A 24,466-nucleotide genomic window follows, 5' to 3' on the forward strand; every position below is an offset into this window, starting at 1 on the left:
TTCGCCATCTTGATGAACATTATCGCATGCTATTATAAAGCGAAGCACAACATACTAAAAAAAAAGTTAATAGAATGAAAGTTTTTTGCTAAATAAAAACGAAACTTACAAATTCCAATGTTAAATACAGACATAAATAGAATTTTTTCAAATCTAAATCTCTGATTTGTACGTAATTTCCGTTTAAACAGTACTGACAACATGATAGGATTTTAATAAAAATTAAACTAACTCTAACTAAGAGTAAATCTCCAAAATAAACGTTAACGTTTTCTTCGATTGCGAAAATCTTTTTATAAATAGTACTGATGAAATAAGTGTCAGACGACGTCTCCAACATATTTGTCAACTGCTCCAATCTAACCCGAAGTGTATTTTTTATTTCCAAAAAAATATGATCTGTCAACATTATTTTGGTCAACAAAATTGTTAGCATTATAATTTGTTTGAAATTTCCTTGTATTATATCAATAAAATAAACTACTGCATAGCATGTAGAAACGAACGACGCCAAAATAATCAATATATCACTAAAATATTTCGTTTTAGTGATATAAACATTTCCCATTTTTTCATCCATATAAATTAAATTTTCCATAATTTTACACCAAGGAATTTTATTAAAGATAACGCTGTATCCTAATACCAAATTCCATATGCCACCATTTAGTATCACAAAAATAGCAAATATTTTCAAGTAGTTATTATATTCAGATAGAGAAGTGAGATAAAGGTTATTGCCCACCTCGTATATCGTCAATAATGCCTGAATAAAAATTTGGATACGATCTTTTTTATAATTCCAAGGAATTAAACCTGAAATTTTTCCGAAAAAAACGTAAATGTTCAACTTATTTTTTATATTACCATTATTAAACATTTTAATGCTTTCGCTTTAATGACAACGATACGTTTAAATTGTCCCATTTTCTAAATTACTAATCATAACGATCTTCAAATTGCCATAATTCAGTTATTTACTTTTGTTTTTTGATCAATATCGAAGCTACAAGGTGAAAATATTATAAAATAACAAAATATTTTTCGCTTTTTAATTAAATATTATAAATATAACGTCAAATGTCAAAGTGATTTAATGGCGGGCGGAAATAGATGGCGTATACGTCTACTAAATTGATATTATGTTATGGAAATATTTCTTTATTCTATTAGACTATATGAATGTCAATTCTTTCATTTCATTCAATAATATGTTCATTTTTTATAAAGAGCCCAAAATGTAATATGCATGTTAAATAAATATTAAAACTTCGATACAGTAGACAACAATGAGTAGCTATTAGATGTTTAATTTTTAAACTAAATAAAACACAATTTTATCAAGTGTCTATAACGAATTAGAAATTTATTATATATACATACATACATTACTTACTTTTATCTATATTTTATTTTTGTAACACAATACCTTAATTAGATTATAAATTTGGCAACATCATAGATTAATATTGATTCTTATTGGTTTACTGCTAATGGACCATTCTAGAGCACGTGACTTTGACAAGTCTGCCATTTTGCTTGAGTAACAAACGAAATATTTATTCTCTATTTGTTTAACGTGCGTATCTTGAGTTTTAATTGTGACTTTTGTGTTTTTCGTATTGTTTTTTGCCATTATTTCGGCAAAATGTATCGAATTGAATATTATCCGACTTTGAGCAGTGATATAAAGTGCCGTACCACGCGATATCAATGAAAATAGTTTCCTTAGTTAGGTAATACAAATCAATGGCATTATTTTGAAGCATTGATTTGAGTTTTATGTTGTTTTTTACGTTTTTTTAATAAAATTCACACAATTTATTATCACACCTCGTATGTTGGTAGTATCTGAAATTTAGGAAAAGTATTTTTCTTTTGAATGATGCGTATAAAATGACATCTAAAAGCTTTCTATATCATAAAGTTCCAGTTAAAAAACCTGACAAGTCTGATAACTTAAAAGTTGGTCAAGCAAATTAGGTAATTGGCAAGTTATAAGACTTTTCTGAAAGTAAGAAAATATGAAAACCGTATTTGAATTTGTAATCTATACTTATATATACTTTTTTATCAACTAGAACGGAGATTTATATTTAATTTAAAGGTTATAATATATTCAAATTAAATTACCACTTCTAATATATATTTTCTGAGATAATTTTAGTCTCACCAATTCCAGTAAACTTCAAAAATTTGTTGTTCAATTTTGTTCAAGTTCAGTATTCCATCACATATATATATACGAATTCGATCAAGTTTTAGTATAATTTCCTCTAAAGGCTCCCTTGTTGGTCAAAACATCTAGCTCAGCACACGATGAACAATTCAAACACAACAATAATGAAGCGTTTTTGAATAAATTTGCCTGAAATTTAAAAATCAAAAACTCGCTAATGTTTACAAATGCAACAAGTATTGGAATGAGATGTGTGCCACCCGGTAAAGATGGCCGAAGTGTCAATTTTGTCAATCTCGAATGGTCTATAATTGGCGTCTGTTAAATATTCATTATCAATATAAATAATTTAATGTGTTATATGTATTTAATTTATTGAACTTATTTAAATAAATAATCGATATAGTGTTTCGTTAAAATAATTGTGATATTGTTTTGTGATACTTATATGAACTATGAGTAGGTAGTTGTGACCTTTTCTGAAAGGTTTTGTGGTATATTATATGAAAAAAATGCACAGGTGAGTCTTTTTCAGATTTAGTAGTTACTGAACAGTACTCAACATATTAGATTGTGGTATATTATATTATATATAAATATATATTTCGTGATTACCTTCTCAATAAGGAAATAATAGCTAAAGTAATTCAATACACATACCGTAGTTTCCTAACCAAGAATTTGAATTAGGAAATGTTATTTATACGTACGAGGATGATGTAATTTGGTTTTAAAAATGTTTTATTTCATTTCATACATATAATGAAACTTAATTTTAAATTTAATTAAAAGAATGTCGCAATTCTGTCAAATTGGGAAAATTTTTGATCTCCTATTTGAAATTATAGTAATAACCTTACTTTTAGATCGATTTTAGCAAATATCAACTAACATATATTCATCTCACCCTGTTGGTAAGAATAATCATATAGTAATTAACTATAATTCATACACGGGCTTGTAATATTAACCACGAGTTTTCTTTTATTAATGCTCGGTATTTCATTTAAAATGTATACTAAGTTATATACAAAAAATGTAATGGCGAACGTTTATAATATAACAGGGTCGATATTAGTAATAATACCGTGTGAGTCAAAAAAATTGTTATTTATCCAAATAGGATTCAATATAATTTATATTATGACCGGATTGGGTTTATGTATTGGCATTATTGAAAACGAAGAATATAATGAATATTATAAGTTGTATATATTGACATTAGGTTTAGTTCTTATTGGTTCCAATGGTTTTTTTCTATATGGAATGATTGTAAATAAGAAATATTGGAAGAAAATGGTAGAAAATATAACCAGTGTGGAAATAAACGACTTTAAATATGGAACAAAGTCTCAAATGGTTATTTATATGTTTGCAATGACTTTTATGTCTGCATTAATTGTTTTAATGAACGAAAAATTCGATTCTAATATTTTTCTAACTATAATATCGATTATTTTGATGAACACGATCTTGTACATCGATATTTTACTTATGGTAAATACGAATTTATTTCGTAAAAAAATTTTGGATGTCACAGACTTGTTAAATTTGATAGAATTAAAAAATGGACGCAATCGACAAATTTCCGGTTTTATCTTTTACGTCATGTCGTCGTATAAGAAAATATTTTCAGCTGTTAATAATTTTAATAAATTTTTCGGTATTTTGATGTTACTTAGAATTATTTTCAATAACGTCATCGTTTTGGTTTGTTTCGTGTATATTTTCAATTGGTATTATAATAGAAAAGAGATTGGATTCTTTGCTGTTTGTCTCTTTGCAATCACGGCAATTCAATTGGTGAGTAAAAAACATTTTACAACGGTTTTCTTATTAGATATATAGTGTGCTTCAAAAAAAAGCTGACCTCGTATTTAGGATAGGTATTTATATGATTTTGCCGACAATATATTTGAATGGAATTCTATCATTATATCTGATTCTCATAGAGGTCGCCATAACTTTTTTGAGGTTAGAGTTATTGATCGAAATTTTAAGAGACTTTTTTTGATATACCGTGTATATATAATGGGTGTTATGCATGTTATTTTGTTGTTTTTTTATGAAATGATATTTTTTTTGAACACCTAGAATCTAAGTTATTCTATTTGATAAGATACGATTAGAAACCTAATGACTTGTAATAAATTTAAAAGCTTCTAATAACACCTATATAAAGATAAGGGTGCTTTTATTTCACGTTAGAAATTAAAATGTATTCAGGTGTTGGTAGCGAACAAAAATTTCCGAAATTATACAACAAGGAAATAATAAAAAACGACGATTTTAAATTATTATTAAAATTAAAAATTTTCGGGGTAATTTGGGGTGTGATACCCAGTGATACGAAAAAATTAACTTTCATACAATTCATAATAACGTTTTTAATATTTCTAATCACCGGTATAATATGTATTAACGTGTTTATACAAAACTACGTGGTAACTTCGAAATTTATTTTAATTTCTTCTGGTTTTAGCGTTATTATAATCAGTATGTTGAATTTGTACGTGATGGTGTCGAAAGGAGAATTTTGGAATGATATCGTCGATAAATTTCAACGTATCGATAAAATAATCGGGAAAATAAATACTTTAAACAAATATTTTATGATAAAATATATGTTTTATTTATTTTATATTATTTATATTGTTATTCTGGCAAAGTGTGCAGACGATGCATTCCATTTTGAATGGTTTTTTACTATATTTACTACGATAATGATCAGTAAATTTATTTTCGTCGATATTATCATCCCGGAAATAAATGATTTATTAGTATCAAGAATAATAGAAACTAGAAATTTATTGAAACAGGTTTTTATTAAAGGGAAAGTACATACAAATAAATCGGTAGTGACAGTAGGCCATATTTTTGACATATATTATGAAATATCTTGCATAGTTGATAATTTTAACATCTTTTTTGGATATTTATTATTAGCAAGGTTAATTTTTACATTTAATATTGTTCTTTACGTTTGTTGGATAATTCTGGATGTTTATTTCGCTGGAATGGTTGTAGGACCTTACGTTGTATCAATTCTATTATTTCTACCTTTACAGTTCGTAAGTATTCATAAATATTCTTATAGATTTAATCAGAAATCTTATGATAACATTTGGATATCGACTAGAAAATTTTTAAATGTATACAGTACGTCCAAACAATATAAGGGTGATTCCGTTCTAACTGTGATATTCAATGTCCTGTATTGTTTTTTTGTACTAGTCATTAATTAATAATCAATTAATAAAAATTTTGTGTTAATTGAATAATTCTTAAGATATTTAAACATTATTTTTATACAATATAACTTGCCACTTAAAGAAAACTTATACTACATCACTTGAATGTCAGTACCGTGTCATGTCCATTCCTAGAATTTACCGATAAATTATTAATTTTTTTTGTCGTAACAAATGATTTAAACTAATTACCTTATAAATTCTAATGTTTATGATCAAACTGAGGAAAATTGATGCACTTGTTGTTTAATATCTTAAGTTACCATGTCAGTACCGTGGATAAATGAGTCAGTACCGTGGAACTCAAAATCCGACATTTGTGTCTTGCTCGTGATACTTTGAAGTTGTAGTAAATTCCTCTTAGAGTTTTATTTTTACAGTAAAATAGATGAATAATATGCATAAAAAAGTTAGAAAAGTTAAATTTTAAAATCTTGAAATTTTGAATACAAAAAATCACAGTTAGAACGGAATCACCCATAAATACAAATTAATAATATTTGACGTAATAAAGAAAATACGAAGATTGTGGGAAGCCTCCGACCTCGATTCGAACATGTCAGAACTTTTCAAATTATATTAAGAGATATAATAATTTGCGCGAGATTTTCATTTGAAGGGCATTGTAAAATCAAATACTAGTAAAATAATTGATGGAAAATAATTTTTTGTCGTATGATATAATTTAATTAGTTTTTTTAGATTAAAAATCGTTTTTGTATTAAAATTCTGGTAAAAATTTTTATATTATATATCAGTTTTTTTCGAAAACGATAAAAATTCTTTGTTTTTTGTTGTAATTTGTTTGAAAATAATTAGTATTCGAATTTGAAGGTTTTTGTAGGGTAGTATATAAAGTGAAACTATCAAAATGGTCAAAAAATTATTTAAAAATTTTTCTTTCGTGTGAAAATGTTTATAGTATATATTAATTCATATCATTTTATCACATTTTTGCGAAATATACGAATTTGAAGGTTTTGGTAGGGTAGTTTTTGATCTAAAACTATCAAAATACTCAGAAAACGACAAAAATCTCTTTTTTTGTTGTAATTCGTGTAAAAATAATTAGATCATATTATTTATTTTATTTTATCAATTGTTTTTTGAAGTATTCGAATTTGAAGGTTTTTGTAGGGTAGTATATAAAGTGAAACTATCAAAATGGTCAAAAAATGATATATACATTTGGTGATTTTTGGTAGAGTAACTATCAAAATAATCAAAATATGATTAAAAATCTTTTTTATCAAAATTCTTGTGAAAATGTTTATATTATATAATTTTTTTTTATTTCGTCACATTTTTTTGAAGTATTCGAATTTGCAGGTTTTTGGTAGGGCAGTGTATAATTTAAAACTATCAAAATACTCAGCAAACGATAAAAAATCTTTTTTTTTTGTTGTAATTCGAGTAAAAATGTTAATATCATATAATTTATTTTATCATTTTGAAATATTCAAATTTGAGGGTTTTTGTAGGTTAGTGTATAATGTAAAACTATCATAAAATGATGAAAAATGTTAGTTACGTCGGAAAGCTCTCCTGCAACCTTCGTAAAACCATTCCATCACCGTTATATCAACGTTTAAGGTTAAAATTTTTTCGAAAATTCGTATTTTTTTGTTTGTTTCAGTGTTTCGTGATGCGTTGCATCATTTCTTGTGAAAATGTCCAAAAATGCGGAGAAAAGTTAGGTACTTTATGTACCATATTACAATCGCAAGTACAAGATGCGAAGGTAAAAGAGCAATTGACAGATCTGTCTATTTTGATAACGGCGTTACCTTTGCGGTTCTCCATTTCTGGGTTCATTGCGGTAAATAAGAGCCTTATACCGAGTTTGATTAGTGGAATATCGTCGTATCTGATTATATTAATACAGTTTAAAACACAGAAATAATTTTAATAGGATATTTATGTTTAGATTAGCAGTTCTTCGTGTCGTATCTGTCGATAATTAGAATTAATATAAAAATATGGAATTAAATTATGATGATTGTTTTTATTTCTCCGTTTTCTTTCTTTACAGATTTGTTCATTTCATCAATATTTTATGCTATAGATGGCAGTGTATTCGTTATTAAACTCATCTAGATATTTTTTTGTCATTTTCCATTTTGCAATCAAAGTTTTTCTAAGTTTCGCGTTTTCTATTTCTTCTATTCGCTTTTACTTGTTTTTCTTTTCTTTTACACAATTTTCCAATTCCTTCTATCAACTCTTATCATTAATCTTTGCTATAGTTTGTAGTTTATACTTTTTTAAACTCATTTGAAGTCATTTTCCGCACCAAAGCTCATTTTTTTAGTTTCTTCTGTATTTTTCATTCATTCTACTGACTCTTATGCCTTTTTCTTCTCATATGAACATTCTCTAGCTTCTTCCTCCATTTCTTTTCATTATTCTTTGCTATAGTTTGTAGTTTATACTTTTTTAAACTCATTTGAGGTCATTTTACACACCAAAGCTCATTTTTTTAGTTTCTTCTGTGTTTTTCATTCATTCTACTGACTCTTATGCCTTTTTCTTCTCATATGAACATTCTCTAGCTTCTTCCTTCATTTCTTTTCATTATTCTTTACTATAGTTTGTGGTTTATCGTTTTTTAAACTCATTTGAGGTCATTTTACGCATCAAAGCTCATTTTTTTAGTTTCTTCTGTGTTTTTCATTCATTTTACTGACTCTTTTTCCTTTTTATTCTCATATGAACATTCTCTAGCTTCTTCCTTCATTTCTTTTCATTATTCTTTGCTATAGTTTGTAGTTTATACTTTTTTAAACTCATTTGAGGTCATTTTACGCATCAAAGCTCATTTTTTTAGTCTCTTCTGTGTTTTTCATTCATTTTACTGACTCTTATTCCTTTTTATTCTCATATGAACATTCTCTAGCTTCTTCCTTCATTTCGTTTCATTATTCTTTGCTATAGTTTGTAGTTTATACTTTTTTAAACTCATTTGAGGTCATTTTACGCACCAAAGCTCATTTTTTTGTCTCTTCTGTGTTTTTCATTTTTTCTACTGACTTTTATTTGTTTTCTTCTCATTTATACTTTTTTTAACCAACGGAATCCTTTTTTTGCTACACTTTTCAGTATATCCATTTTTTCAAATTATTTGAAAGCATTTTCATATGTTTCATATTATACTCAAAATGTTTTTCTAAATAGTTTTCTACAATGAAAAAGTGTCCGACTAATAAAAAAAAAATACCCCAAACCAAAATATATATTTAACGGTTTTCAAATGGGAGGGTTAATATCACTGCAAAACATTTTTTTTTCTTTTTGAGAAACTTTTGCACGATCCCTAAGCCACAAATCACTGTATATTGACCATATATGTGAAGGAGCTGAAGCTTTTGATGGTCCCTTACGACAAAGGAACAAATCTCATCAATCAGATAGAATTTTCGATAAAGGCGTAACCTCCCTTTTCGAGAATTTGACATAATAGCTGACAAAAGTCAAGATGTGCATTTCTACAATACGTTTAAAGCAATTTGTTGAATTTCTGGTCGATTCAATGCGATCGCGATGTTAATAGAAGACGTTCACGTAAAATTTTTGCAATTACGAGGGTAGTTAAAGAAGTTTCCGACCAAAAAATCCGACTCGTTCTACTTAAGTCGCGTTAATAAGGACTGGAAAATGTTCATGCGAAAACCAGGTCTTCAGATTGACGTCGGAAACCTTTCAAACAACCCTCGTATATGTTTTTTAGATACAACTACGTTTGTAATAAGAATAATTCTTATTACACGAATTAATTAGTAATTGGGGTTTTCTTTTTAAAAGATATCAGTTGTTCGGAAAAGCAGGAAAATTCACAAAAATCGGATTTTCCGAAAAACTATATATTTGATCCAGAAACGAACGGGATTTTTTAATTTTTCGTTATAAAGGTGTATTTTCAACTATTTGTCGAAAAATTGAGTGTGTCTAATTGACGTTTTATAATGAAAAAATTAATAAATCTATGTGGGGTAATATATCATCAACCCTCCTGAATATTTTGAGTATTTTAATTTTTTTATTGGGGAAACAAATTTTTTAAACAGGAAATACACAAATTTACCTACAGATGTTCTTTTTCTATATCCAATTACTTTTTTATATTGAAAAAAAAATGAAAAGGAAATCCTTAGTAACCCAGATTTATCGAGACCCCACGTGGGCGTTTTATAAAAAAATACTTCAGCTTTCGTTTCCTTGTGATTGAAATATATTTTGAAATATAATTTGGTACTAGACACTTAAAAGGCACTTTTTATTAGAAAGAATTTTTTTTTATTTTCAAATGCTTAATTATTCAAAACTAAAATGTTTAACATTGGCTTTTAAGTAAACAGGGCTGGCTCTAAAAGATGGAAATCTACATCGAAAAATTTGTATGGTATTTACCTCATAAAAAGCAAATATCTGTATAAAAATTTATTTTTTTTCTAAATTTTCAAATGCTCAATTATTCAAAACTATAATCCAGTGAAAAATTTGCTTTCAAGTAAGCAGAACTGGACTCTAAAAGATGGAAATTTTCATCGAAAAATTTGTGTCGTATTTACCACATAAAAAGCTATTCTCTGCGGAAAAAAAAATCATTTTTTTTCAACATTTCAAATGCCCAATTATTCAAAACTATAAACCTGTAAAAAATTTGCTTTCAAGTAAGCAGGACTGGACTCTAAAAGATGGAAATTTACGTGGCATTTACCTCATAAAAAGCAAAAATGGTTTTTTTATTAATTCTCAAATGCACAAGTATTTAAAACTAAAATTATGTCAAAAATTAGATTTTAAATAAGCAGGGCCGTACTCGAAAAGATGGAGATTTACATCTAGAAATTTGTCTCGTATTTACTACATAAAAAGCCTTTTTCTGTAGAAAAAAATGATTTTCATTCAACTTTTTAAATGCTGAATTATTCAAAACTATAATCGTGTCAAAAATTTACTTTCTAGTGAGCAGGACTGGACTCTAAAAGATGGAAATTTACATCGAGAAATTTACGGTGCCATTAACTATATAAAAAGCCATTTTCTGTAGAAAAAAAAAATGATTTTTGTTCAACTTTTTGAATGCTCAATAATTCAAAACTATAATTGTGTAAAAAAATTGCTTTCAAGTAAGCGGGATTGGACTCTAAAAGATGGAAATTTACATTGAGAATTTTACGTGGCATTTACCTCATAAAAAGCAATTTTATGTAAGAAAAAATTTTTTTTAATTCTCAAATCCACAAGTACTTAAAAATAACATTATTTCAAAAATTAACTTTAAAATAAGCAGGATTGGACTCTAAAAGATAGAGAAATTTGTGTCATATTAACCACATAATAAGCCATTTTCTGTAGAAAAATGTGTGTGTTTTTTTTAATTTTTGAATGGTTTATTATTCAAAATTAAAACCGTATCAAAAATTGGCTTCTAAGTAAGCAGGATGGACTCTAAAAATGAAAATTAACATCGAGAAAGTTTCATCTTTTACAAGAGCTGTTTCACCTACCCAAAATATTTTATTTCAATTTAAATTCCACTCCTTTCGATGAACCTTTCATTTGAACAAATCTGAATTGCAACAATAACCAAATCTTAATTATATTTTATTATATAACGCGGTCGAAATCGATTTTGTTCGTCTTTCATTCTAAAGCAAAACAAAATCAGTTCCATAAACTGAACACGTGTTTCGAAATTCAATGGGACCATACACAGGAAACGTCATAAAAGAGTTCTTTACACGCCCACGAGAAAAAACCCTGCAGTAAAGAAAAAAATGTGGGCGGGGGGCGGATTGAAATGGACCTAAATTAGATACTGCAACTTCTTTGACGGTTCTCAGTATTCTAAATACACAATGTAAGGATGAGATATTTTTTATGTCGCGTAAATTATAATATAGAAACGATTTAAAAAATTCTTAGGTGTTATGACAAATACCTGCTTCATACTTCACGCTATCAATTATCTAAATAAGTAAACAAAGAGGAATGGAAAGTCTTTAAACCCTATAACGATATTATCGTAATCGGTAGACGTATAAAAAGTTCCTGAGCTGTTTTTCTAAATACACTGATGCATTTCTAGAGACGAAATCTCCTTTTTCTTAATCCGATTATCAGACAAACTGACTACCTGATTTTTTTTTCATGAAAACAGAAGCGGATCAGCCCAAGTCACACTTTTTACACACAGTTGTTTATAATTCTCCTCAGGAAAAGTCCGCCACCTTGGTTCTTTGTAGTGTCTGCAACAGCCGCTATAAAGATCGCATCGGTTAGAATCCGACGTTAGTTTGTGGGGTAAAGAAATTGCTACTGGTGGCGCTGCGACAATTAAGGGCGCTGGTCATGCTAGTGCCTTCAGCCAATCGAATACGAAAAGAGTTTGAAAAGTTGTTACCGGATTTGCTAACGCGAGATTTGAGAACCGTAACACTATTAGTAAATACCTACGCTACCAATCCAGGAAGGCAAGCAAAAACTGTTGAACTGGCTTCAGCGTATTCGTCATCATATACCACGATAAAAAACATGTGCCCGAGGCAATCTGATACCCGAATTTTGGCATCAAACCGTCACATAAAGATGAAATAGCATTAGAATCCCCATCTTCAATTCAGCTAATATTATCTTTCAGATCAATTTTTTCTAGCAAGATCTTTAACTTTATTTATATTCGTACTAAATCTACGCAATTTAAAAACGTGTTTAGTTCAATCTAGAGAACAGGAGATCCTCATCCTGTTCAATAGTCAAACAGCCATTAGAACTCTACGCTCCAATATCATAAAATCCAAACTCGTTTAGGTTTGCCTAGAAAAATTGATCGATCTGGAAAAGAAGAATAAAATTACCATAATATGTATTCCGGGACACACCGGAACGAAGGGAAATAAAACAGCTGATAAGCTTGATAAAGGGGGGGCAGATAAGCCCTTCATGTGACCCGAACCCTTCTGTGGTACCAGCTACAGAACAATGGAAAAGGCACTGGAAAAGAAGGTAGCTAGGAGTAGAACCAATTATTGGGACAACTTACAAGGGTTGAAACAGGCAAAGACTCTTCTGGGAAACCATAACCAGAGTAGATCTGCTGAATGTATCAACCAAAGTAAGAATAATCTACGAATACTAACAGGAGTTGTATCGGGGCACTGTCGCCTTAATAAACACCTGAAGACCTCTATCCATTTTTTCGAATTGTGAAACGCTAAGGGATTCCAGGGCACTACAACTGGGAGCGTATGACTTAGAAGACGAATATCTCTGGCAATTAAAGCCATCCCACATTCTAGACTTTTTAAAAGGAGTTGGATTGATGGATTAGCTGTAAACACTGGGTTCTCCAGTTTCGCAGCAAGAAAGGGGGACACAATAGATCCTTTGGGTCGCAGTGTATACGAGACCACAAATCTTAGTGCTCGCAGTAGTATTCTTCGAAATTGGGTCTTCAGAATCATAGAAAGAAATCCGTTGTTCATTCGAAAGCTATATTTCAACTTTAGATTAAAGTTGAAGGCCGCTCAGATTATCCAACTTCCCACCTTGGTCATCATAGGCAGAGTCCTCATTAGTAAGGACGTTTGGATCTGGTGGCTGTATAAATATATATTTTGCCTCATCAATGTAAGATGGCGCAAGGTTGAATCATTTTTGTAATTCAAATTCAGAGCCCAAGAAGAGGGCTCTGATCTATGGGGATTTCAAAATAAAGTGCTAAGGAGCATCGTTAATCCACTCTGTTACTTTAGAAATAGCGATCTTCATCGCAAAAAGTCACGAACAGCAGCTCTTGAAACATGTGAACATCGAGGCAATCCAGCTCATCGACAACACGAACCTTGAGAGAAGACTGAAGAGGGCGAAGCCTTTTGAGTTGGTTATCTAAGTGCTTAGTGTAAAAGCAGAATAAAATTTTACATATTAGTGTTAGTGTGGACAATAATTGAATTGAAGGAGCTTCTACTGAGTAAGACCCTTAGTGGTAATGATAAAATCACAATGATAGGGAGATCTTCCAGGTTTCCCTAGCAAAAAAAATTCAATTTGGCGAATTTGAGACAAAATTGGATAATTTAATGTTGGCAGACATTGTGCAGTTTCTCTTCATGACTCATTATTGTCGTGTTGTACTCGTGTTTTTGTGTCCTTTTTTTTATCTTATAGTGATAGCTGTGGTTAATTTTTCAAAGGGAACGTTAGGGAACCCCTAGAAACAAAAACATATGTTTCTAAAAATTTTCCTAATGAGTTAAATAGATTTTTGTTTTCATATTCCAAAGATTATCTTATAGGTGGACCCCCTGTGTGTAAAAAACTATAAGGAAAGTCAAGGAAATTAAAAGAAAATGGGAACAAGAAGCATAGAGAAGATCTAATGAGATAAAGAAACTTTTCCATGCATGACTATGACAAGGCAAAGATAAAATCCTATAGCAAGGCAAAGAAAAGAAGACATCCCGGTATAATACTAAATCAGGCGTAATAGGTGGCTCCCAATGAGTAAAGGGAATAAGAATATCAGTTGATACGCCCTATATAGGTTTTTTTGATCATTTTTTCGATTATTGTCTCAGGGATAAGTCACCTTACCTGTTGTATAGGAAAAAACTGACCGAAACGAATGGTATGGTATGGTATGGAACATCGTAAGCATTTTTGTGATACTTGTGCTTGAAGACAAACAAATCAACAGATAATGCGAAGAAGATTAGAGAAGAGCTGCCGAAATAAAACGAAACGTAGAGGCATAAAGAAAGGAGAAAGCCTATAACAAGGCATACGGAAATAATACTAAATCAGGAGTACCAGGTGGCTCCCAATGAGTAAATGAGGTTAGAGTTTTGGTTGGTAGGCCTGGTGTTCAAGATAAAACCCTATAAAAGGTAAGTTATGCGTCTCCAGTGGGTAAACTTTAACGGCTACAATTTAAAACTATATTCAGATATACAAGATGTCCTAAAAGTTGATGAATAAAACGAAAAACGATTTTTTAAATGTAAAGCGCCATATTTGATCATATTTTCGAAATCTTCATGGAAGATTAGGTCAATGAATAAGGTTTTATGTGTTTGAGTTTGGTCGTTCATAAAGTCTTCTTCTTTTTTCTTCCATAAAAGGTCGAACGCCCGTTCCTTGTTCGATACCTATATGTCCTCATCTTGGCTCTAGATTGTCACTCCAATTGGAGATTTATCCCTTGTTATTATTACTAGTCAGACGTCTGTCATTATCTACATCACATAGGATGCATTACATTATTTGATACAGTATGGGATATTATGAGTAATTTTCAAGTATTCTTGCGACGCACCACCACTATATTTTACTAAACTATAATTATAACATAACCTCTTAAAGCTTTCGCTTATTTGTTCTGTTTAAACATTCCTTAATATGTCAACGCTCAAAACGCCTCATAATCCATTCCACTTGGGTTTCGATTACAACGATCTGCACCGAGTGGAACGGGAAAGTTCGTGGTCATGAACGTGATTTTAGTGAGTGCTTAGTTAGCTGTTTTCGCTTCTTCCGCCTGAGAATTATTACGTTTTTGATGTTTCTGATCTAGATCTAAGGTCATTATAAGTCTGATTGTAGATTTGTAAATTCGTGCTTTTGTTTTTTGTCTCAGGTGTTTGTTCCGCCATTTTACGTTCTGAAGACATCCCGCGATTCCTCGTTTATGTCTCTACAACGGGGTTAGGTTCTTGAATATCATTCTCGGCCGTATTATTTGACCTTATAGATCAAATTTGCATCTAATGGGCGCTTTTTATGTTGTCATAAATATGTTTTTTTCAATCGACACAATATATTTAGTTTTTTGAAAGAAAAAATGCAGTCCAAACATTAAAAATACTACAATCAATTAAATCTAGTACCATTATATGGATACAAATGGCACGCCCTATATATTTTCGTAAAATTACAAGTATTAACGCTATAGAATATTTTTATAGTATATAGGGGGTAGTATTTGTTGTAGATTCTTTCTGGATAAGAAACTATTTTGTTAATACCTTTTTTGTATAATAACGAACTTCATCCTGTATATAGTCGAGTCCAGTACTGGGAAAATCCTCGAGACACGATTTTATCTTAAAAGGTCTACACTTAGTTGAAAGAGGTGAAAAGAACCGAATGAAATAAAACAATTTTTTTATGAGGAATGATAATAGATGTGACAGAGATAAATAAAAAAATTTTTGATGGTTGTTGAAAGACGCTGAATGGTACAGTTTGAGGTATTGTATTTTTTTTAAGATAAATTTTGAAAAGATAACTAAAAGACGTTGGGAAAATTTGAATTAAACTGATTCGAACATTGACAAAAACTTCGAAAGCCATTGAATACGACGAGCATACGAAATAAACATTGAAAACCGACATAATTTATGAGACAATCTGTAAATTGGAGTACTTAACTGATATTTACCTTGATGTGTTTCGTATAGATTTAAAAAAAGTATACTGAATAGATACGTCTATTCAAACTTCCACTTTGAAATTGAGGAAAGCTTCCGTACAACGAAATCCTTAAAATATTCAACAAGTAATCAGGAGAGTTTAAAAATTCAAGTTGTGGACTTAACTCTAAAAGAAAAAAATGAGTATAAAGATTTTCGTGATATATAGTTTTTACTACATATTTCGGTAAACATGCCAATATTTTACATGAAGTATTGTAGAATGAAAACGTATCCAAAGATAAAATCTTCAAACCCCTCGGTATTCGTACGATCTTCAACCCCAATCAGATACTTTCCCAACTTATCAGATCCGTCAAAGACAAAATACCCAATGAACACCACGGAGTGTATGAAATCCCTTGCTCAGATTGCTACCGTTCCTATATTGGCCAGACAAATCGACGTATTTCCATCAGAGCCAAGGATCACTTATTGTCTGTCATTAATTTCGATATTTCCTCCACCTTTGCCAAACATCGAGTCCATACCGGACACAAAATCGATTTCAATAGAACCAAAACTATCGCTTCACTAAGCTCTTCAAGTCCAAGATTATTCGAGAAGTTATAGAAATAGAGAAACGTCTAAACTGTCTGAACATAATGGACGATATCCAGAGATTGTGGGCAACTTGAAAATACCTTCTTCATCCACTTCGCTCCAATATCACTCCAGCCAATAATATAAATAAAAGTCTCCTACGATTACAAGGTCGAAGTTTGCGTAATCGACTTGGAGGTTACCTGTTTCGCTCATGGGCAATGTTTATAAAGCTTTAAATTGATTAACAGACCGTATCAAAACTGCGTTTGTCTGCCAATATCAAATTGAAACCTTAAATTCTTCAATTTTGAATCAATGAACATGTTCCTTTGAAAGTTACACCAGTTTTCAAATTCTAAATCGCTTAATTTATGAGTTAGTTTTTTGTAAAGTCCGTATGGTTCTATTTCAAGAATACTTCGTTTACTATAGAGATATTTGATTTCAAAATCCAGCCATTTCCTTCTTGCAAACTCTCGAACTCTGTCTGAAACCATGCTCTTGCTTACGTCAACTTTGATAAATCCTGGAAAAACACTTAACCTACGGCACGATTTAAAAAACCAAATATCCGTTGACCGTGGAGTCATCACAACTAAGTTGGAATTTCAGGAACCGTTGGCGATATTCATACTGAATAAACTGTTTACACCAACACTAACAATTACACTGTCTGACGCGCGTTTCGATAACCAAGTTATTGTCTTCAGAGACCCAAGGTAAACTAAAACGTAATAACTTGATTTACCTGTTTTATACTGAATTTTCCCACCAATAAACCTTCTCCCCTTAATTCCAACGGGAAAAAATTCCTTGGCGGGAACATTCATGTTCATTCTTAGACTACTAAACTGTAGAGCGGGCTATAAGGAATTGACCCTTTGTCCCTTTTTAAGCTACTCGTCCATCTAGCAATTTCAATGCTCTCAAATACATCCAGCAATTTATTATTGGATATATTTTTTAACAATTTTACATCATTTTTCGGTCCGTCCATACTTCAAATGAGCTATGTGCTCTTTAAGCCGGACAATAACGGATCTCTTAGTCTGCCCAATATATTTCCCATCACAACCACCACAGCTAATTTCAAATATTTTACTACTCTTTTCCAAATTTGTTATTTTATCTTTAGGATTGTCCAACAATTGTTTTAATGTATTGTTGGATTTATAAACCAATTTGAAACCCGCTCTGTTAAATATTCCTTCCAACCCTTTTGTATAAAGTGGATTGAAAGGTACCAGAGCAAATTTTTCTTGTTTTCCACTTTGGGTTTGGAGAAAAGTTATTTTTGAATCTATTCTAAATAAACCTACATATAATTTGGTTTGTTACAACCGTCAGAAAAATTTGAAATTCCTTTAACTCTATTGATGCATAAATGTCAACTTTTTTCCACCGGGAACAAATTTTTTTGGCTATCAAAATAATTCCCAAAATAAACATTAAATATTACTCTTTACGAATTATAAACAGAGTTAATTATTAATTGATTAGTAAAGTTTGAACTATTACTTTCAACATAAATTCCCGAAGATGTTGCTGTTGATCAGGAACTTTAGATATTTTTAGAAGAGTTGACTGTGTAAAAAAAACTGCACAAACAGCTAATTTTGGATGACTCACGAAATTCATTCTGAAGCGAATGACGACCACGATTGAATTTGGAAAACCAACGAAACACGATGGCTCGAGATGGTGCTTCATCATCAAAAGGCACACATTATAGGTGTGTTTCTATATTCGACCGACAACGCTCTACCACAGAGAGATCTCAATAAATGATTCATTTTGATATAGGAATACGAACCCTTACGGGGCCTAGTTGCTGAGATATAGGGAGTTCTCAATATTTTAAACCATGAATTTGCCATAATTCAAGAACGACTTTAATTTTTTTTTAAATTTGGTAACCAATATGCTTCTAATAAAGTGGTTGGGTCATCTGTTCATTTTGCCGCAGCGGCAAGAAATTATTTAAACAGACGTTTCAGAGAAAAATAGATTCGTCGGGGTGGGCCCAAATGTTGGCCTCCAAGATCGCCTGACTTAAATCTTATCGATTTTTTTATAAGGGGCTAAGTAAAGTCCTAAAGATGAAACAATCATCGAATCTAAACAAAATCTATAGATAGAATTTTAATTTTCTTTGTGCTATTATTATTTTTATTTTCTTTGCCAATTTTGTTATTATTGTAATACATTTTTGTTTGAATTGAGATTATGAATAATTTTTATTTGTTTTGAACTAATTACGCTTAATCATTATTCGAAATTAAATGAATAATTAATTAATTTATAAATTATTACTTACGTGCTTGCAGACTTTTGTTTAGAGGCAAATTTCTACAACACCGTTCATTTTAGCTCTATGAAAGGTTATTAGTTTTTTAACTAAAAATAATCAGGCAATTTGAAACAAAATTAAAAAAAGAATTTGCTTCAGTGGCGTAAAAAATAGGGGGATAAAAGTGACAACTAACCCTGACAGCGCGTCACTGGTTAAATTTTTCCAAAGTTTGTTTATGTCAAAATATTACTTTATTAAGGAGCATATTGGTCAACAAATTAAAAAAAATTTAAAGGCGTTTTTGATTTATGGCAAATTTTTTATTTTGGTTTAAAATTTTGAACACCCTACATCTCAGCAACTAGGCCCCGTAAGGGTTCGTATTCCACTATCAAAATTAATCATTTATTAAGATCTCTCTCTGTGTTGGAGCGTTGACGGTCGAATATATAGAAACACTCTGTATGTATCCCGCTGAGCTTTCATAATGAAATTGAAACCGGCGTCATTTTGGTCACCATATGTTTATCTGGTTAGCCGCAATATCTTTGTAGATGCCCTTATACAACAACCACATGTTGGAATATTATTTACAGGAAGAGGAATTTGAAGATGTGGCAGGTAAAATCCTCGAAATAAATACGTGGAATATACACATTTCCTCGACATGTGTACATCTTAATTTATTTCCAACAGATTTATTAACGAATTTGAAATATTTTTTTTCAAATATAACCTTAAATCACAGTTGTAAACTTCACTTTTCTAAATTAAATGGATTCATAGGAATTTAACTTTCCATTTCCACAAAAAAATGAAACTTTACTTAAAGTTGACATTGACTTCTTTTGAGACATCCTGTATATATGGAATATTAGCAAACTAGTGACTATATAAATGCGTCATTCTATATATATAAATATAACCCCACTTTTGAAATATTCCGTATTTATTATTTACATTTCAATCGCGTTTATCATGTTTGTTTCAATCTATATTTAATAGTTTCATTTCGACCTTTCGAGGGTGAATACTGTTATGTCCCTTGTTTGATAAACGAGGGGAAAAATCACCTGTTTAAATTGCTAAAATTAAACAAGGGGTAGCAAAATTCGAGCGTAAAGAAATATCACAAAAAAAACTTGTTTCTGAATAAAAATAGATTTAAAAGAAACGAATTTTGACTATAAATGACGTATCTTTTTTCTTTCCCTTTAACATATTTCAAATTTCCTGTTCAAAAACTAATTTAAACCATTATGTAGAACGTGTTTAAAATTTTTAAAGGTATTGTTGATGAGAATAAGCTTAAATTTTTAAAACGTGACATCGAAGCGAACGTAGGGATGAAGAGGGAACCGTGTTCCATTGAATACGACACGTTTTCGATGGCTGACAGGCTATAAAAATATCTCTTGGCCGATCCACAGGTATGCCGTATATATATATATATATATGTATAATGAATTATTGTGTCAGTTGAATCATTACGAATTCTAAACGTGAAATGTGCGAAAATCGTTTGCTACTTTTGTAATACAGAGCGAGCAAAATTATGAAACAAAATCATCATTATATCAGGGAGGATTAAACAGTTTTCTACTTTCAATAGTGAATTGGATGGAGTGAGCCTCTCATTTAAAGCAAGAGCTCTTCATATGCGGTGCTACCAGACTCCCCGTTAATTAGTAATGGTATATCAAAAAAAATTGAAAATAACGTTTCTTTAAACGTAACTTTCAGTTTTACGCTATATAAAACCCTTTAATATTATTTTATGACTTGATATGTTGTCCAAAAACACATTCGGTAAGATATATTCATTGGAAACGAAATAAAAAACGGCATAACTAAAGCGGCTATATACGAGGGGGCACCCAAAAGTAACCGGAATAGCATTGCCATCTGTGGAGCTTTTGCAATACTGATTTCTGCCACTAGGGCCTGCGCAGGCCGTTGACCTGCCACATTCTGTTCGTCACTAGTGACCGTTTTTGCTAGTGCTGTTTCACTGCTGCGTCGTTTTTTTATAATGGAAAATTTAAGTGAACAACGAGCCGCTATGAAATTTTGTTTTTACTCGGTAAAAACGCTGCTGAAACTGTTTTAATGTTGAAAACTGCTTACAAAGATGATGCTTTGGGGAAAATTCAAGTGTATGAGTGTTTTTCTCGATTTAAAAATGGCGACATGTCGATTGATGACAAAGCTCACTCTGGACGTCCATCAACTACCCGAATCGATGAAAATGTTTAAAGAATTCGAGAGCTTGTGCGCACAGACCGTCTACAGACAATTGATCAACTGTCTGAAATCAGTGGAATATCTTGGAGCTCGATTCAGCAAACAGGTAACTGGTTCTTCTACCTGCACACTGTTAGCCAGTTTTTGGTTAGCTGCCCCACGCACCTTACTCGTCTGACCTGGCTCCGTGTGACTTTTTCTTGTTTCCACTCATGAAAAGAGGCATGAAAGGACGGCGATTTGAAAACATTGAAGACATCAAGAAAAAAACGAGACAGGAGCTTGCAGCCATGTCTAAAGATGAGTTTAAACAATGTTTCGAACAGTGGAAGCACCGCTGGGGCAAATGTATTACTTGTAATGGAGAGTATTTTGAAAGAAATAAGGTTGTTTGTTTACACAGGTGTTTACCTGTGGTTTTCACTTGAAAATAAAGTAACGTCCATCATATTAGCTTGATTTGGTCATATGGTATTCTATCTATCATGGTCCAGGCAAAAGCAACCTTACCATTGCGAACCGAATTGACTGCAAAGTGAAAAAATATGCTGCCACCAGCGACTTTGGCGATAGAAGACGTTAAAGGCAGCCTCGAAGAACCACGTCGCTGAAGATAAACTTATTGTATAGATCAGTAAAGGTGATCGAAGACTGACGGACCCAGAGATAACAGCGCAGATCAATGAATCAACGGATCTGCCTTAGACAACTTCTACAGTAAAGAGGAGGTTGAGAGAAGCTGGTCTTTTTGAAAAGTTAGCAATGAAAAATCCTCTTTTAAGACGTCAAAATAAAATTTGAGCGGTTGTAGTGGGTTAAAGAACATAAAAAATGAACGCATAAAGAGTTGAAGAGAGTTTTATAGAATGATGAGTCAAGTTTTGAGGTTTTTGGATCTAAGACAAGTGGTTGTAGGTGGGTCATAAGAAAAACGGACTGTAAGACACGGCAGAAGCTCAGTGATGGTTTGGGAATGTTTCGGATGAAAGGCGATTGGAGACTTGATAAAAATTGAGAAGAATTTAAAGAAAGAAGGCTATAAAAATATTGAAGGAAAATGTAAAACGTTCTGGCCAGCGCCTTATCTTCCAACATGACAAGCATTCCTCGAAGCTGTGCAATAAGTATTTAAAAGGAAGAATGTACTGAAAGTAATAATTTGGCCATCACAGTCGCCCGATTTCAACCCGATTGAGTTGTAGGATAAATTGGACAGGGAAGTCAGAAAACAGTGTCTTACTTCCATTTCACAATTTTGGAATGTCTTTAAAAACGAATCGAACCAAATCGATGACGATTATCTATATATAACGGTTTTTGAAATATGAATATCAAAACCGCTCGTATTTTTTTTTAATTGTTGTGGTTCATGCTAACTATAAGATGAGCAAAAACTTTTGACCGGTGGTATATATATACAGGGTATTTAAAAAAAGGTGATCCCGTCTCTAGGATAGATGGAAAATTGAAAAATCTTTGGGGTTTTTGTAACGCCATCCGTATTTAAGATAAAGGGCGTTACTTCAAAATTTTCAAATCAAAATATTGCGAAAACGGTATACAGTATCGAATTTTATCAAGAGAACCTTTTGGGTGTAAAATTAAATGATGTTTAAAGTCACTTGAAATTTTGCTTAATAAATCTAATATTGCAAAAGTTATATTCCATGCCACCGTGTAATTAGCACCCTTTATGAAATTCAGACATAAAAACAAATTCATTCGTATAAAATCTCAATACAAGGTTGGCAGTAGTAGCGGCAAAATCGTAAAAAATGTGGATAATTAATCTTTTTTTTCTTTAATTCCCTTCATCTTAAAACGAATAGCGTTTAAAATATTTCCAGTTTTACATTCTTTGATTATTATCTCACAAACATCTAGGTTGCAATAAACTTCATGTTAATAAACAATTTAATGTAAAGATAAATAATCTTGTGTACAAAAGACTTCAACATAAATTTATTCCGAGAATTAACGAAGTGTATAAAACTTTTTTTCTTCAAGAAATTATATTGAAATTAATATTTGACATTGTTTTTAAAACCTCTGCACCGACCTTGGATTCACAGGTACGTAGAAAAAAGAGCATAAATCACAATAAAATCAATCCGAATACATTTGCACACATTTTTGAAGAGGGTACGTCTGTTTTTACTATGCACACACACAAAAAGGAAGTGGATAAACGTACAGGAAGTCTGTTGAGAATTAATAACATATTTCTGCATTACTGAATACGTTCAGGTACATTTTGGAAACATGAGATGTTTTCGTCACTATGAGAATCTTTTTTATTTCGTTCTATCACATACAGAGTGTTTCTAAATTCACGCGACAAAATTCAGTCGAGAATAATGGCCTTGTTGTTGTCTAGAATTAAATCCACTAAGGGGTTACTATAAATCAGCAGTTTAAAATATATATTTGACATTAACGATTTGAGGAATTATAATTACAAACTCTCAATAATTTATCTTCTAAAGCCCCAATCAAAAATCCCTAAAATCCCCGCAATTATTAGGGATTTATCTTGAAAAATTAATTATGTATAAAATAAATAAGTACATACTTGATGATTATTTTTAAGTCTTTTGCATAAACTATCGAAAACTTCAGTCATCATATTGACATTGAATAATTTTAACATTTTTGCGGATGGTTGAAAAATGTTGTGCCTGATCCATCATTCCCTTGCAGTGTGGATCGAACCATAATCATACATTACGCAACTTCTTCGAGTGCATCTCCATTTGATGAAGGTTGGCTACAATTTCGGCATACTTATTTTAATCCTGAGTGGTGCGAATTAAATATGATATGGTCATACTAGACCGCTACCAATCGCGTATGTTTTTTAACCATGAATGTTGTCTGTGACCAGGTACGCGTTTTCCTTCGTACGGAATCTTCACCAAGCTTCTCTCGTCTCTGCATGGTATCCACTTTTAATGTCCATGTTTCTGCTCCATACAAGAGAACTGAGTGCATGTACGCCTTACAAAACGGTGTCTTAAGTTTAAGTTCAAGGTTGCGTTACATAATAGGTCTTTCACCTTTAGGAATTTGGCTCTAGCTTGTTCTAAAACTGAACTTACTTCGACGTCTTTCTCTATTGCGGTGTCATAGATGTTTATGTTCAGTTGTGGTTTTGGAAGTGTTGTTATGGCCATCACTTTTGTTTTTGTTACGTTAATTTTCATGCCTCCCACTTCTACAACTTTGTTGATTGGGCGTTGAAAGGCTTCTGGATTGTCTGCAATGATAACGTATGTTGTTTAATGTCCTGTCGTTAATTTTTATTCCATTCTCGTCATCGCTTGGTTAATTATTGCTCAGAGTACATGTTAAACAGTATTGGAGACAAAACACAACCTTGTCGTACTCCCTTTTCCTATACACACCGGTTCTGATGTCGTTTGTCCATATCTAACCGTTACTTCTTGGTTCCAATAAAGATTTTTAATAAACTCGATGT

The 24,466-nt window shown here is 31.2% G+C and overlaps 1 protein-coding gene across 2 annotated transcripts in view; it reads left to right on the forward strand.

Annotated features, from left to right (window-relative positions):
- Window positions 1-1,533: 1,533 nt before the first annotated feature.
- Window positions 1,534-24,466, forward strand: part of LOC130901344 (calcium-activated chloride channel regulator 1-like) — a 78,740-nt gene continuing 55,807 nt past the window's right edge. The window contains exon 1 of one of the 2 annotated variants that reach the window (XM_057812654.1): window positions 1,534-1,736. The gene's annotated coding sequence lies outside the window, so the exon portion shown is untranslated. Of the gene's footprint in view, window positions 1,737-2,188; window positions 2,700-24,466 lie in introns of those variants that run through there. The other variant, XM_057812653.1, reaches the window with a different exon arrangement.

Source organism: Diorhabda carinulata, chromosome X (assembly GCF_026250575.1).
Source record: "Diorhabda carinulata isolate Delta chromosome X, icDioCari1.1, whole genome shotgun sequence".
Lineage (NCBI taxonomy): Eukaryota > Metazoa > Arthropoda > Insecta > Coleoptera > Chrysomelidae > Diorhabda > Diorhabda carinulata.